Source organism: Gorilla gorilla, chromosome 23 (genome assembly GCF_029281585.2).
Source record: "Gorilla gorilla gorilla isolate KB3781 chromosome 23, NHGRI_mGorGor1-v2.1_pri, whole genome shotgun sequence".
NCBI classification, from domain to species: Eukaryota; Metazoa; Chordata; class Mammalia; order Primates; family Hominidae; genus Gorilla; species Gorilla gorilla.
In genome coordinates this window covers 23,759,556-23,774,980 of record NC_086018.1, presented here as the reverse complement: position 1 = coordinate 23,774,980, position 15,425 = coordinate 23,759,556, and the positions used below count along the sequence as shown (strand labels likewise).

Here is a 15,425-nt window from a genome sequence, read left to right as displayed (position 1 = left end):
TACCTTAAGAAAAAGTTTCCCACGGTGTGAGCTTTTGCATTAGTCTGCTTTGTGTTGCTATAAAGGAATATCTAGGGCCGAGTAAGTTATAAAGAAAAAAGTTTGGCCAGGCACAGTGGCTCATGCCTGTAATCCCAGCACTTTGGGAGGCTGAGGCAGGCGGATCACGAGGTCAGGAGATCAAGACCATCCTGGCTAACACGGTGAAACCCCATCTCTACTAAAAATACAAAAAATTAGCTAGGCGTGGTGGTGGGCCCCTGTAGTCCCAGCTACTGGGGAGGCTGAGGCAAGAGAATGGCGTGAACCCAGGAGTCAGAGCTTGCACGGAGCTGACATCGTGCCACTGCACTCCAGCCTGGGCAACGGGGGTGGGGGGAAAGAAAAAAGAAAAAAGTTCAATTGGCTCACAGCTCTGCAGGCTGTACAAGAAGCACTGCACCTGCACCTGCATCTGCTGAGGCCTCAGGGAGCTTCCAATAACTGCAGAAGGGGAAGGGGAGCTGGCATCGCATGATGAGAGAGGAAGCGAGAGACAGAGAGAGGGAGGAGGAAAGTACCAGACTCGTTTTAAACAAGCAGCTGTCCCGTGAACAAATAGAGCAAGAACTCGCTGATTAACCCAGGGTGGGCACCAAGACATTCAGGAGGCATCTGCCCCCATGACCCAAACACATCCCACTAGGTCCCACCTCCAACACTACGGATGACACTTCAACATGAGATTTGGAGGGAACAGACATTCAAATTGTATCAGATCTCCAGCTTACAAAGGCACAGGAAAGTGGCTGGGCGCGGTGGCTCACGCCTGTAACTCCAACACTTTGGGAGGCCGAGGCAGACGGATCACCTGAGGTCAGGAGTTCAAGACCAGACTGACCAACATGGAGAAACCTCGTCCCTACTAAAAATACAAAATTAGATGGGCGTGCCAGCGCATGCCTGTAATCTCAGCTACTGGAGAGGCTGAGGCAGGAGAATCGCTTGAACCTGGGAGGCGGAGGTTGCGGTGAGCCGAGATCGAGCCATTGCACTCCAGCCTGGGTAACAAGAGTGAAACTCTGTCTCAAAAAAATAAATAAATAAAATTTAACTTAAAAAGACACAAGAAGCTGGGAGGGTGGACAAAAGGGGAGAGGGGATGGGGGAAAGAAGAGAAGGAAAGACACTCTCCCCTCCCGTCGTCCCCTTGGGAGACACTGGCGAGGCCCCCGAGTGACTCACAGGCTCCATGCCTAAGGAGCAAAGCCCGAGTTATAAATAGGCCTGACGTGAGGTGGCTGCCTTGGCCGCCACTACCCGCCTTCCTCTCCAGCCCAGGCCTGGCCACGTCAGCAGCCGCTTCCCAAGAATCACCCTCAGCTTCGGGCTCCAGGGGGAATCCTGACTGTCGTAGGGGCTGTCCTTAGCCCTGGGGCTGCCAGCCTTCCCAGAGGGCCTTAGCAAAAAGGGACAATGCGAGGGAACCCCATGTGGGGCCTCACCCCTCATGTCCTGCCCCCTCAGAGGTCCTGGGCCAGCTCCACTGACCCAGGGCCAGGAGCTAATCCCGCCGGGAAGGTTTTGTCAAGACTTAATTTAAGCAAGTGTTCTTATCGCCATACTCCAGTCCGGGCCCAAAACATACACCTGCTTCGTCAGCTGCTGTTTTAAGCCCATGAGGTGGCCATAGACATTTGGAATTCACGGTATAAAATCGCGAGTCTCCCCTTAAAGGGGAGAGAGGCTGGGGAGAGAAAACGCAACCCCAAAGCCAGGAGATGACTTGAAACTGTTTTCCGCGTACATATACTGGATCTGAGTAGTGGTCCCATGGGACCCTCAAGGCTTTCCCCCACTACCCCACAATGTCCAGTTGTAACATAGCACCTGTCTCATAGAATACATTCCCAAGTCTTTGTAGCGCCCCCGCCATGACCACCTGTCCTAGCGACCCTCCCCTTCTATCCTCCGTCAATTACACTTACCTCCAGGATACACCCTTCCAAGCACATTCTCACCTCAAGAACTTTGCACATGCTGTTCCCTCTGCCTCAAATGCTTTTCCTTCTGCATGGCTCACATCGTCACCTAAAGTCTTCTCAATGTGCCTGTGCTCACTCCCTATTTAAATTGCAGCTTAACTCCCAATCCTACCCTACTCCTCCTCCAGAACACAGCCCCTATGAAGGCCAGAATTCTCACGCGTTCTCTTCACTTACTGTAGTCCTTAGTGCCTAGCACATACTTAGCTTTCAATCAACGTTTGTTAGTTCAGGCACAGCAGATCACACCTGACACACCAGCACTTCCAGAAGCCAAGGCAGGAGCATCACTTAAAAGCCAATAGTTCCAAAAGAGCCTGGGCAACATAAAGACCCTGTGTCCGGAATTGGCGGGTTCTTGGTCTCGCCAACTTAAAGAATAAAGCCGTGGACCCTCGCATTGAGTGTTAACAGTTCTTAAAAACGGTATATCCAGAGTTTGTTCCTTCTGACTTTCGGACGGGTCTGGAGTTTTTTCTTTCTGATGGGTTCGCGGTCTCACTGACTTCAGGAGTAAAGCTGCAGGCCTTCGCGGTGAATGTTACAGCTCTTAAAGGCACCGCGTCTGGAGTTGTTTGTTCCTCCTGATGGGTTCGTGGTCTCGCCTGCTGCAGGAGTGAAGCTAGACTTTTGCGGTGAGTGTTACAGCTCACACACGCAGCGTAGACCCAACAATTGACCAGCAGCAAGACTTATTGCAAAGAGCGAAAACACAACCACCCACCAACATGGAAGGAGACCCGGGCGGGTTACCAGTGCTGGCGCTGGCAGCCTGCGTTTATTCCCTTATCTGACCCCACCCACATCCTGCCGATTGGACCATTTTACAGAGAGCTGATTGGTCCGTTTTACAGAGCGCTGACTGGTCCGTTTTAGAGAGAGCTGACTGGTCCGTTTTACAGAGAGCCGACTGGTCTGTTTTGACAGGGTGCTGATTGGTGCGTTTACAAACCCTTAGCTAGACACAGAGTGCCAGACTGCTGATTGGTGCGTTTACAATCCTTTAGCTAGACATAAAAGTTCTTCAATCCAACAACCCCCGTCCCGCGCAGACCCGCCCCCAGCCGACTCGCGAGCCCAGCTGGGTTCGCCTAGTGGATCCTGCGCTGGGGCCACGGGCTGAGCTTCCTGCACTAATCAGCGCTTGGGCAGTCCATGGGACCGGGTGCCGTGGAGGCTCCGGCCGCGCGCGATCCTACCAGTGGGGGAGCTCGGCTATGGTAGGCTGCAGGTCCTGAGCCCTGCCCCGCGGGGAGGCGCCTGAGGCACGGTGAGAATTCGAGCGCGGCGCGGGCGGGCCAGTAGTGCTGGGGGACCCAGCGCACCCTCCGTAGCTGCTGGCCTGGGTGCTAAGCACCTCACTGTCCAGGGCTAGCGGCGCGAGCCGGCCGCTCCGAGTACGGAGCCTCCGACCACCCGGAACTCGCACCAGCCCCGGTTCCCGCCTGCGTCCCTCCCTCCACACCTCCCGGCAAGCAGAGGGAGCCGGTTCTGGCCTCGGCCAGCCTAGAGAGGGGCTCCTCAAGCATGGCCAGAGTGGACGCCGAGGCGGAAGAGGCACCGAGAGCGAGCAAGGGCTGCTAGCATGTTGTCACCTCTCAACCCCATGTCTAAAAAAGATTTTTTTTAATTAGCCAGGTGTAGTGGCAGATACTTGTGGTTTGCAGCTATGCAGGAGGCTGAGGCAGAAGGATCACTTGAGCCCAGGAGTTCAATGCTACAGTGAGCTGTGATCACGCCACTGCTCTCCAGTCCAAGTGGCAGTAATAGACTCTGTCTCTTAAAAAATTAATTAAAAGTTAAATATTTGTCAAATGAATAAGTAGGTGAATGAATGAACAGTTAGAAATGAGCCTGAGAAGGGATAGAGCAGCAAGTCTGTGGGCAGAGATTTCTGATGTCCCCCTGTGCTGTCTGCATTCACACATAATGGGAAAGCATGTTTATCATGGCCTGAGTTCACATCCTTTGACACCCCAGGGAGCTCTCTGAGCCTCAGTTTTCCTAGCCGTGCAGTGAGAGGACACCCACATAACAAGCATGTGCTGGATCCCTGGTAACCTCTCTCAATCAGATTTTCACTTTCCCTTTACTCCACGGTTAAAACCAGACTGAAGACCCCAGCCCAGCACCCAGCACAAGACAATTCACAGAACATTTAGGGAGAACCAACCGTGTGCCAAGCACCGATATAGATCCTTACTCCTAAACTCCCCCATGACCCTTATATTCCTACTGGACCTGGAATTTCATTATATTAAAATCCATGATCACATTTCATTCCCACAATAGGACCACATGGTTGGCATCACTCCCACAGAACAGACAGACTCAAAGAGGTTGAGACACTTGTCTGAGGTCCCCCAGCAAGAAAGCCAAGGTGAGACTTACTCCAAGGTGTGCCTGACTCCTCCCACACATGCTCAGCTTCCCATCAAAGCTCCACATCAGTGATGATAAGAGAGGACCAATCTGTGGGTGCCAGGCCAAGCCTCAGAGGTGCCCTATGTCCTGGTGGCAAGCTGTGGAAGCCTAGGAAGCTGGCTCAAGTAGGTACATTCAGGGGTAGGGCAGGGTGTGCAGGGGGCACTGGTATTTACTTAGCATCTGTTTGGTGTTAGTCACAGCACAGGGCGTGTGGTAGTTGGGATCAGAAAGGTTAACAAATTGGATCAAGGTCACACAGGAGGAGGTGAAGATAACCTAAGTGCCTAAATCCCTGTATTTTTTCTGTTCCACTCTGAGATTTCTGTCCTTCCTCCCTAGCAGGAGGGGACACGACAAAATCAGGGCTATGGATAATGGTACCACTAGGATTTCTGCATTACTCAATACTGAGGACTTAAGTAGATCACATCATTTACTCTTTCCATCCGAAGAGGTGGATTCTCTGAGTAACTCTATCTCAGGACACTCAAGCAGAGGGAGGGGATGTGTCTTGCACCCAGCCAGGAGGTGGTGGGGCTGATTCTTGGACCAGATGGTCTGACTTTAGAGGCTGAGCTCACAGCCACTTTAGCACACTGGCCTCCCAGCATGGACTGCCACGTGTGCCTGGCACACGGCAGCTTCTCAATAAAAGCTGTTTCCTTCCCCTTCCTGGCTCTGACTCCGCCATCCTTCATGTGCCTGTGGGGACACCTTCCTCCATGACACCATGCCTGAGGGTGCCAGCCAATGTCACCCTGCAGGATTCTATGACAGCCTCCTGCAGCCTCCACCCAAACACCCGCTGTCACCTGCCCTGCCCTCCACTGGCCACAAGGCTTAGGTCACTATTTGGTTCTTTATTAATTGGATCTTCATTTAGAATTCTGTCTTGCCCATAGTCTGGTTGGTGAGTGTAAGCATGTAATTCCTCAGCTGTTCCACAAGGTTCCTGGAGGCAGGCAGAGGGGTTGGCCACTGAGAACACCAGCATGGAGCTTAGATGCTCAGCAGGAATGATCTGACTGCCTGACACCTGGCTTCTGTGATGGTCATATCGGAGGCCAGACACAGAGGGAAAAAAAGGATGCTGGAGAACTGAAGACACCATCTTCAGATTCCCCCTCCATCTCTTCTACCTTTCTCTATGTCTGGCTGCTGACCCTGTGGACTCTTCCAATGGACTCCCTCACTTTCCATCTTCCAGGTGGGTTCAGCTAATGGGAATCATCCACTAGTAGATCAGAGGGCATCTGTGTCTTCACTCACTCTCCCTCCTGGATGACCATGGTTGCCTTCCTCCCTCTTCCAAAGGCGCCTTCAGGCTGTTCTCTCCACTCTCTCCCCTCTCCTGTTGCGGCAGCAGCTCCCTCCTCTGACAGTTCAGGCCCAGAAAAGTAACAGCTTCACTGTTGCTATCCTCAAAGTGCTGCAGCATCCCTTAAGGGAGGTGGCAGCAAATATTTTCTGTAAAGCACCAGCTAGGAAATCTTCTGAGCATTGAGGCCTGTAGGTTCTCTGTTACAGTGACTCAGCTCCACCCTTGCAGCTCAAAAGCAGCCATACTTAGTACGTAAATGAATGGGCATGGCTGTTTCAATTTGACTTTATTTTTAAAACCAGGCAGAGAGTTGGATCTGGCCGTGGGCTGTCATTTGCTGACTGTTAACCTTAATGCTACCATTGCATCCTGCCCCTACTTTGGTAAACAGTTTTTTTCCTAAACTCCTCAAATGGCCCCACTGGAGTGAGCCCTCTGCACCCTACTATAGCCCTGACTTTACAGCTGCCTCACCCCAAGAAGGAAAAGAACGTCCCAGGAGAGGATTGAGTGATGGGGAACAAGACTACCGCTCTGACATCCATGTGGCATGCCCTCTCCAAGGGCCACCTTCAGGCCACACTGCTGTGTGCCCCAGGAGCTGACCACTAGGCATTGTGCTCCCTACCCCCAGGCTCTCTTGCTCTCTGGCTTCCCCTCGTTTGGCCAATGGAAGGCTCTGGGAGGACCTGCATATGAGAGGAACTAGTGGTCAGGGTATTTATTTAGTTCCCACTCTACCCACCTCTCTCTGTATCAGGCCCTAATTTTAGAAATGCTGTGTTTCTCCATCTACAACCACAACACCCTTCAAGTGGTCCCTGTCCACCAACTCCAGCTATCTCTGTGTTCCTAAATCACCCCTCCTCTCCCTTGTCCCATACAGCCCCAAGGCTAGTAAGGTATTCCCACCACTGCTTATCTCTGAGGGCTTCAACATGCTTTGTTGGTTCCCCTAACCCTGCACACATTTCTTGGGAGAGTTCTTTCATTAAAAAGGCTCTCCAGGATACCAGTTGAGGGTGCTGTTTTCTAGTGGGACCTTGACTGATACAGTCAGTAGGGATGTAGGTTTTAATTCACATATCAATCCTGATAGACGGATAGTGGCTGCTTCGTGGGTTACATGGGAAGGACTCTGAGCTTTTATCTGGGCTGAGTGGAAGAAGGGTGCTCTGATTGATTATTAATGTCTGCCCTGGGCGTGGAAAGAGGGAATGGGGCATAAGTGCTATCTATTGCCATCCACAGGCTAAATGGACAAAAGAGACTCATGATTCATACAAAGTCCAGCCTACTTCACCCAAGCCTGGAGCTTGATGGCCAAAGAGCCAGGCAATAATGAAAAGGGACTTTGCCCAGCACAAAGATCCTGTCCCTAATCAGGGCAAGGGTGGCTCACAGCCAGCTATAGCCGGGGATTCAGACCATGCTCACAACAATACACATGAAGGTGAGAAAGGGAGAGGGATGAGTGAGAAACAAGGGCAGGAAGGTTGATGGAGGGAAAATGAAATGTTGAAGAGGGAGGGAGGAAGGAAGAGAAAAGCAGGTGGGGTGGTGAGATGAAGAAGACTGGCGGGCAGGGAGCAGCAGGTGTGAAGGCTGCCAGAAATGCCCCTCAGCATCAGAACCTGGGGCCTTTACACGTGGAGAAACCCCAGAGACCCAGCTCACTTCACAAGGAATTTCCAGGATAGACAGTCAATGAGTTCCCTCTTGGTCATGTCCATTGACAGGGAGGTCACTAATACATAGGACATTTGGAGTCTGCTCTAATTGTGTTTCTTCCTTGGAACCAGAGCTCCAAAAGGCCCTCAGAAGCCATAAAATCTACTTCTGCTATATCCTGGCATCCATAGACCAGGGAAGGGAAGTGACTTTCTCGAGGTCCTACAGCGACAATAGCAGAACTAAGGTCCTCATGTCCCAGTGAGTAAAATCTGACGCTTTTTCTTCCTTCTCAGAGAGCTACCTCCCCAGGACAGTCACACAGTGGCCTCAGTTCCACTCTCTGGAACAACAGACAATGAGGTTAACCCCTTTTCCAACTGAAATGATGGAATCTGCCCCCAGTTTTCTCATCTGTCGCCTTCAGCCTTTTCTCAGGGGACATGGCTCCTAGTTTCTTCAGAACAATGCTCAGTCTCCTGGGACTTCTCTAACCTGTCTTCTGCCGCGGAAGTGGACATTTCACTCTGCAAAGGGTTGACGAGGGTACACACAGCAGGCTTCCTGCATTTCCATGGGTCCACAACAGCCCTGGAAGTCTTAGATCTAAGAGTGGGCCTCACTATGCCTGTCGTCAAACCTCTCAGGTCACCAACTCCTCTGTCTGTCAAATGGGGATGCAGTTTTTCTCGCCCACTTCACGGAGCGGTTTGAGTACTAGATGCTCCGTAGGCCTGTGAGCCATTTCTGACGTTATTACCATGTCCTTGGCAGCAGCTATGTCCCCGGTTGACTCAGATTCAGTCCCAGGCAGATTAAAATCTTCAAATGCTTTGCATATCAGTGGCTGACCAGCCAGTAGCCCCACCCCACCCTGCCAGCCTCCACTGCTAAATCATGCAGTGGGTGTTTCTATGAGAAATTAGAAAAAAAAAATCTCAGCTCCTCCAGCCCATTGGCTCTCCCCTCTCTGTATCATGGTTGCTCCACTGACCTAGGCTGGCCGCACACTCCTGGCCACCCGGTGAGTCATCAGGCTACTCCTACAGGCTGATGAGATGCTGGACCTCACAGATGGGCCTCGTGGCTGAGTGCCAGGATGGCCAATAATGTTTCTTTCACCTGCCAGCACCGACTGATCTGTAGTTGGGGGCTGCCCAGAGTGTTGTATTGAGAAACATTCTGAGCTGTGCCTGGGCTGAACAAGACAGCATGCTGTGATTGACTAGCAATGTCTGCCACGGGTGTAGGAATGGCTAGCGATGGAACCTGTGCCAAGTATTTGCCATTTCCAGCCTAGTGTTTCCCGGCCACCATGAAGCAAGAAGCTGGTTAGACTTTTGGTAACAGGTTCCCCTGACTGATTTTAGGGATTGAGTGTTCCATCAAAGGGCTAATTTTCTTTTTTTTTTTTTTCTTTCTTTCTTTTTTTTTTTTTTTTTGAAGCGGAGTCTCACTCTGTTGCCCAGGCTGGAGTACAGTGGTGCGATCTCGGCTCACTGCAAGGTCCACCTCCCGGGTTCACGCCATTATCCTGCCTCAGCCTCCCGAGTAGCTGGGACTACAGGTGCCCGTCACCACGCCTGGCTAATTTTTTTGCATTTTTAGTAGAGACGGGGTTTCACCGTGTTAGCCAGGATGGTCTCGATCTCCTGACCTCATGATCCGCCTGCCTCGGCCTCCCAAAGTGCTGGGATTACAGGCATGAGCCACTACGCCCAGCCTCAAAGGGCTAATTTTCTATCCACAACTGTGTTGCTACCTAGAGCTGTACTAATACAGTAGCCACTAGCCACAGGTGGCTTGTTAAATTTAGATGAATTCTAACTAAATTAAATCAAAAATTTAGCGTCTCAGTTGTATGAGCCACGTGGTTCATGGCTACCACGTTGGACAGCACAAGATACAGAGGATTCCTATCATCGCAGAAAGTTGTGTGAGACAGAGCTCACCAAGTGGTGATTGTGCCTGCCAATGGACATTTTTGGAAACATCCTAGAGACATTTTGGGTTGTCACAACTGGAGAGGAGGTGCTGCTGGCATCTACTGGGTCAAGGACAGGGATGCTGCTATGCATTTTTCCAAGCACACAACAGGTCCACAACAAAGAGATATGCAACCCAAATGTCAGTAGTGTCTACGCTGACACGGGTCTAGAACCCTGGTCTGGAAGAATCATGACAAATGGGAAGGAGCATCAAGAGAAGAAGAGGGCAACATCATCTTTGCTTTGAATAATAACTAGATGTAACGGGGAAAGAACTGAAAAAATGAGTCATCCACTGTTGGCAGAAAAACGAGCAGAAAAGCAAGTCACTAAACCTCTCTGACGCTGAGTTTCCTCCTCTATAAAACTGGGACTGTATCACTACCTGCCTTGATCATCAGTGGATTAAATGAGGTAATGAATGTGAAAAAGCTTTCTTATCTGTCTCTGTGAAACAATGCCACACAATTTATTATCTCAACGGATGTTGTTTATTACATTATGCTGAACAGTCCATTCTCTGGCAGGAAGGTATTCAGTCCTGCTTTTATTTCACCCTGCATAACCTGGGGTCACTCCAGGCTCCAAATCTCACTTCCTGGCCTGTAAAATGGGGCTAATAACTCACGCCCAAGCTCACTGGAATATTAAGCGTGAATGAGACATTTAATTCCATCAAGCAACCCTCTCTACCTCAACACAACAGTTAATCCAGCTGCCCTCCATGAAATTGAAACTCAAACCCCAGCTGGTACCCAAGAAACAGCTGAAAATGCATTCCATCTTTTATGGGCAGAGAAAAATTCACTTGAAACCCTGAACATTGAAATTCTTACTACCCTACACATGAGCACTGGCCAAGTGGTAAACTCACTTTGCCGATTCTTGAGGATCTTTCCTCTGTTGCCAGAAACTACAATTCTTAAAAGTAAAGCAGCATCAGGGAGAAACACAGTGAAAAAGAAGCAGATAGGGAAAATTATGAAACTGGATGAGTCAGGCTGTGGGAGAGGAGAGATTCATATGAAGCTAATGGTGTCTCTGGATCCTTCACACTGAGATGTGTGTGTGCGTGTGTGTGTGTGTGTGTGTGTGTGTGTGTGTGTGTGTGTCAGAGAGAAAGAAATCTACCTTGATGTCCAAGGCCCTTGTTTGTGTCATAAAGTTCATTTTCTGCCAGGCACAGTGGTTCCACGCCTGTAATCCCAACACTTTGGGAGGCTGAGGTGGGTGGATCACTTGAGCTCCCAAGTTTGAGACCAGACTGGGCAACATGGTGAAACCCCATCTCTATAAAAAGTATAAAAATTAGCCGGGCGTGGTGGTGCACTCCTGTAGTCCCAGCTACTCAGGAGGTTGAGATGGGAGGATGGCTTAAACCTCGGAGGCAGAGGTTGCAGTGAGCCGAGATTGTGCCACTGCACACCAGCCTGGGTGATAGAGCCAGCCCTTGTTTCAAAATAAAAATAAAATAAGATGCAATTTATTTTTGCTGCCCCCATTCAAATGAGAGCTGAGGTTTATCCTTTCCTTAAGATCTTGGTGGGGGGGGATAATATGGTGGATTTGACTATTATTTCTAACATAAGGGGCTCGTGGTTGCTCCCTGAACACCAGCCGTGACAGCAGGGGCTGATCTTGGCCCAATGCTCTTGCTGCAGGGCTGTGTGTCCTTGAACAAGTGGCTTTCCCTCTCTGTGCCTCAGCTGCACCATCTCTCAACAGGAGGGGTTGGATTTGGCAGCACTCTGGAGGGGAGGGGGATCCTCCCTGGTCTCAAACCCACCTCCTCCATTCTTCAGATAATTTAATTTCATTTTGTTTATTTTTATTTTTATTTTTGAGACAGAGTCTCTCTCTGTCCCCAGGCTGGAGTGCAGTGGCGCGATCTCGGCTCACTGCAAGCTCCACCTCCCGGGTTCATGCCATTCTCCTGCCTCAGCCTCCCAAGTAGCTGGGACTACAGGCACCCACCACCACGCCCGGCTAATTCTTTTGTATTTTTAGTAGAGACAGGGTTTCACCGTGTTAGCCAGGATGGTCTCGATCTCCTGACCTCGTGATCTGCCAACCTCGGCCTCCCAAAGTGCTGGGATTAAAGGCGTGAGCCCCCGCGCCCGGCCACTTTGTTTAAATATTAAAGATATGCCACACACCACAGCAGCTGACCATGTGCTTCAAATGGGCCATTCAGACAGTTGTTTGTATCTACCAGGACTCAGTGAAGGGTCGTCTCCCCATAGCCTTGTAGGCTCACAGCCCCAGGTCCCTATCTTTTGGCAGCTGGAAGTGGTTCTGCTCAGTTTGGGGGCCCTCCATTCCCACCTCAAAATGCCACAGGAAGTCTTAATCTTACCCCTGGAGGAACACCTGCCCAATAAAATCTTTGCGATAGTTAGACCCTAATAAAGTGCTGTGCACGTTTTGCATGTTTGTGAAACATGGAAATTCCATGAGTTTTGACAGGGCAGGTGCTGAGCAACAGCCTTCTGTGGTTTTGTTAGCTCAAGTGAAAGGAAAAGCTCTTCTCCAATTTGGGTGGGCACCAGAACCACCCGTGAGGTTTAAAATCTGTGGATTTCTGGGCCCCTTCCCCCAAGACTGTTCAAAAGGTCTAGGATGAACCCAGGAATCTGCATTTTAAAACAGCCCCCCGCCTCCTGCCCCACATGAGTCTGATGGGTAGGTCGTCAACGACCGTCACTTCAAGAAAAACCTTCCTGGATGCTGAATCCTAGGAAAGATCCCAGAGGTGGTCTAGCCCAACCCCCTCAGGTTTTAGAAGGAGAAACTAAGTTCCGACTGGGGAGAGTACTCGTCCAAGGTTACAGAGCCCACACCAGGATATTCAAGGTGACCAGGCCTGGAGGCAGGTGACATCAAGTATTTGTTGATTGGTAACATGCAGCCCTTCAAAAGCCAGGAGACCAGGAGACTCCCTCTCCTCCTCCTCCTCCTCCTTCTCCTCCCTCCTCCAGCCACTTGGCCTTTTCTTTTGGCCTTTTCCTTTGCTATTATTCTTCTCCTCCTTCTTCTCCTTCTCCTCCTCCTCTTTCTTCTTTTCTCTCTCTCCTCTCCACTATTATTTTCTAGAACTCATCCATAGCCTAAGAGTATATAGACCCCTCTCTTTTCTGCTCCCAAGGTACACACTGGACATGGTACCCAGGCATAGGAGAATACAACTTAGGTCAGCAATGGATACAGCACCCAAGGCCACCATTATCCTTGTTGGAGTCTAGAAGCCCTAGTGGGACACTCAGCCTCCATGAGCTGGTGCACTGAATGAGGCAGCATCTTTTTGGACAGCCGCAAAGTGAAAGTAACAGCCTCGTCGTATTCCAGGCCCTACAGGATAGAAGCCCAGGTCCCCACACTTGCGGGTTGAGGCCAGACTGGACAGCTTGGAGCCGACTGGGAGCCGACTGGGCTCCCCACTCTGGGCCTCCCCACTCCTGGCCTCCTCCATGGAAAAGCTGCAGGAAGGCAGCAGCCCAGAGGCCTGTAGCTGGTGAGGTCTTCTCCTCTCCTGGGAGAGAGCTCCATGTCAAAGCATAGCCCCCTTCTGCCCCACTACGGGGCCACTGAGACCTGTGAATCTTCTTCATTCAAAGAAATGCCTGCTATCCGGGGTGCCAGATAAGACACCTTCCCTCAGACAGAGCTCAAGGAAGGTGGCATGAAATTGAAACCTTCAGCCATGAACTTCCATCGCCCTTCCCCCAACACTCATACATGCTTAATTTGCAGTTTAAAAAAGAACATTAAAATTAACATTTCGACTCAACAGGGTTGTTAACACGAAAGGGGAAGCCTGGCTCTTCCCTGACCATAACTGAACACCAATTAAGCAGAAATTACTGGTAGTTGAGGAAAAATATAAACCCTGACGTCTGCGGGCAAAGTATTCACAGTGTAGAATAACTCATGATCCTAAACACATTTTTAGAAATTATTAGCGAACAGCTGGGGCCTGAGGAGAGTGATTCTTACAAATGTCCATTTGCCCCAGCATTTTGTTCTCAAATCCTTCCACCGAAACACTCTTGTTTTCAAAGTGAGCAGCACGGGCAACCGGCAAAGGAATCAGGCCTCGGAAGCTCTCAACGCCAGAAAGGCCTGAAATAGACCAAAAGACCGGAGGCCTGCCACCGCAGCCCCCAACAGCGCATTCCGGAAAATTAAAACTTGGCCGATCCGCTCGCAAGGTGCCCGTCTAAAACCCAGCCCAATAGTACCTTCTGCAAAGAGGACACAGATCACAGGAACCACGACTGTCTAAGACGTCTCCCCGGGTGGCCGCGAAGGGACCCCACCAAGCCGGGAAAGCAGGAGCGAAGGAGCACCCTCTCCACACACACCGACACACATCCCTTCCCCTTACTGCCCCTCCCCGACCCGTCCTCCCCCCACCCTCCTTCTGGGCCAATGTGATAGCAGCAGCTGAGTCGACCAGTCATTTCTAAAATTAGCTTGTGAGCTCCAGGTCTGGCCAGGAGACGGCAGCCCGGGGTGGCCGTTAACCAGGCAGCAGAGACCATGGACATATTTGGTGGCCCCTGAGCAGGGAAGGGGACAGCTCCGGACACAAGCACATGCTCTCTCGTCATCCCTGTCCCAGGGCAGGGCCACACACCCACACTCCCGCCTCTGCCGACACAGATAACCAGAGGCTGCAGGAACTGTTTGAGGAGGAGAGCTGGCCGGTTCTACATTCCAGGCAGACTCTGAAAGAAAATAACTTGAATGAATGCTGGTGCGTCGTGGTAAACAACCAGTGCATGTAAACATACCTTATGTCTAGGTAGTGGTTATCGCATGCCACGCACCGAGGGCTTTCATGAACTCACTTAATGTTCCCTATGAGGTAGGGTTTTTCCCCAGCCCCACTTTACGAGTGGGGAAATTGAGACACAAAAAGTTCACCAACTTGCCCAAGGCCATGGAGAGCCAGAATTCAAACCCAGGCTGTGCTGGCCGTAGAGGAAACAATCTTAGACACAACAGCAAACTAGGGGTGATAAAAAAGTGCTTTGGGCCTGGCGCGGTGGCTCACGTCTGTAATCCCGGCACTTTGGGAGGCCGAGGTGGGCATATCACGAGGTCAAGAGATTGAGACCATCCTGGCTAACACAGTGAAACCCCGTCTCTACTAAAAATACAAAAACAAAATTAGCCGGGTGTGGTGGCGGGCGCCTGTAGTCCCAGCTACAGGCAGAGCTTGCAGTGAGCCGAGATCGCGCCACTGCACTCCAGCCTGGGTGACAGAGAGAGACTCCATCTCAAAAAAAAAAAAAAAAAAAATCAGCTGGGTGTGGTAGTGGTTGTCTGTGATCCCAGCTACTTGGGAGGCTGAGGCAGGAGAATTGCTTGAACCCAGGAGGCGGGGGTTGCAATGAGCTAAGGTCACGCCACTGCACTCTAGCCTAGGCGATAAGAGACTCTCTCTCAAAAAAACAACAACAAAAAAAGTGCTTTGTCCACTGCCCAAAAGGAGCAAAGTACAGACTTCAATAAATTGGATAAACCATGCAGGTCCATGCAGCTGGCAAAGGGTAGAGTCATGACTCAAATCCAAGTCTTTCTGGTTCCAAAGACCACAATCAGCCCAGCATGATACTGCTCCTGTGAGAATTGTTTCAATAATTGCTATGTGGTGCTGCTCCTCTTTCCCCAGAGCTCATCGGGCAATATTTTCCCAAAGTACTCACTTCTGCCGAGATCTTGAAAATTAGCATTCAATCAGAAGTTCATTGAAACACTAAGGGAAGGCTGCTTAGAAAATGGCAGTCTAGGCTGGGCATGGTGGCTCACACCTGTAATCCCAGCACTTTGGGAGGCTAAGGCGGGTGGATCATTTGAGGTCAGGACTTTGAGACCAGCCTGGCCAACATGGTGAAACCCACCTCTACTAAACATACGAAAATTAGCTGGGCGTGGTGGCGGGCACCTGTAATCCCAGCTACTCGGGAGGCTGAGGCAGAAGAATAGCTT

General features: G+C 50.7%; 1 protein-coding gene across 4 annotated transcripts in view; it reads right to left on the bottom strand.

Moving 5' to 3' along the window:
* MYO18B (myosin XVIIIB) overlaps positions 1-13,809 on the bottom strand; it is a 315,850-nt gene extending 302,041 nt beyond the window's left edge. For 3 of the 4 annotated variants that reach the window (XM_055374078.1, XM_055374073.2, XM_055374079.2), the window contains exon 1: positions 13,670-13,809. The gene's annotated coding sequence lies outside the window, so the exon portion shown is untranslated. Of the gene's footprint in view, positions 1-1,967; positions 3,817-13,669 lie in introns of those variants that run through there. The other variant, XM_063704782.1, reaches the window with a different exon arrangement.
* Between the last annotated feature and the right edge of the window lie 1,616 nt (positions 13,810-15,425).